This window comes from Aptenodytes forsteri, unplaced genomic scaffold, assembly GCF_000699145.1.
Source record: "Aptenodytes forsteri isolate BGI_AS27 unplaced genomic scaffold, ASM69914v1 Scaffold33, whole genome shotgun sequence".
Taxonomy (NCBI): domain Eukaryota; kingdom Metazoa; phylum Chordata; class Aves; order Sphenisciformes; family Spheniscidae; genus Aptenodytes; species Aptenodytes forsteri.
This window is the reverse complement of record NW_008795037.1, coordinates 4,855,058-4,856,324: the sequence shown is the minus strand read 5'-3', so window position 1 is coordinate 4,856,324 and position 1,267 is coordinate 4,855,058. Positions and strand designations below refer to the sequence as shown.

Sequence of the window (1,267 nt, the reverse complement as noted above, 5' to 3'; positions counted from 1 at the left end):
GAGGGGGGAGGGGCGGGGAAAAAAGCAAACCGTAATTTAAAATGTGTTGATCATAAAAAAATCTTATTCGGTAATTAAAACGTATCTTGACTCCTTCCCAATAGCTCCTTACAAGCCCGTGCCACTGCTCCCTTTGCAAATGTTGCACGTACCAGGTACTTCCTTCTAAGCCTTGTAGTGATTCAGAACAGAGGGAATAAGCAAAATGATCATAAATTTCCTAATTAGAGATTTCGCACCAAGACAAAAAGGTGTTAATGAGTTTAATTCCAGTGCCTGTCATTGTCCCTTTTTTCACACCACTTATTTACTAATGGCCCAGAGGGCTGCTCCCGTCTCTCCTTTGTTAAGATTTTAATTTGCCTTCTTTTCTGCCTTTGATGTAAAATTGTGACCTACAACTCTTTGAAGTCCCTTATTAGGAGGAAAATTAACTTAGCTTTTCCACTGTATCTGCCCACTGTTAGCCCAGACAAAATGTAGAAAACTCCTTAAAGATTCAGTACGTTAGGAAATTTTTCAAGGTAGCTCTGGAAATGCAAATTTTTTAAAAAAATCTAATAGACTTTTAAATCTATATCAGGAGATGTAACCCTCGCCAGGGCCGGAGAGGGGGAAGGGAAGGAGGGAATATCTTAATAAAGAAAACAAAACGAACCCGGGCAAGGAAAGGCTGTAAATTTGAAAACCTGAAAAGGGGGACTGGGGGCGGGAGCCTTTATTTTTAAATGTCACAACTTTTTCCTGTCCCCCTCGTGTGCCGCTCACAGCTGACACCCTGGCTTCCTACCCTCCGGGGGAGGGGGGGGGCTATGAAAGAAATTATATCTAAATCTATCTCTATATAATTAGAATACCATGAGGCAGGGTTAAACCTTTGTAAAACACCCAACTGATTGGCGATCGCTAAAACGAGATTTGAAAGCAACTCAAATAAAAGATCGCGACGTCAGTAAACAGATTTAGAAAAAAAAAAAAAGAAGAAGGAGGAAAAAAAAAAAAGCAGCTAGTGACAAACCCGGCGAGAGCAAGCTCTGGGCATGAGAGAGAGAGGGAGGCAGAGGGGGAGAGAGAGACTTAAAAGAAATAGGAGGGGCTTGTGAGAGACTAGAAATGTCAATCAGAGCCCAGAGTCCCAATAATCTCAGGCAATCTGTTAGGACCTGACCTGGGTCCACTCAGATCAATAGGAAAAGTGAGAGAAGAAAGAAGCGATCGGATCGTTTACCGCGGCGGCCGAGGACAGGAGGGAGCCCGCGGCCTCCGC

General features: G+C 43.3%; 1 protein-coding gene across 1 annotated transcript in view; it reads left to right on the top strand.

Annotated features, from left to right (window-relative positions):
- Window positions 1-1,267, top strand: part of IRX3 (iroquois homeobox 3) — a 9,875-nt gene that overhangs the window by 5,250 nt on the left and 3,358 nt on the right. The window lies entirely within an intron of this gene.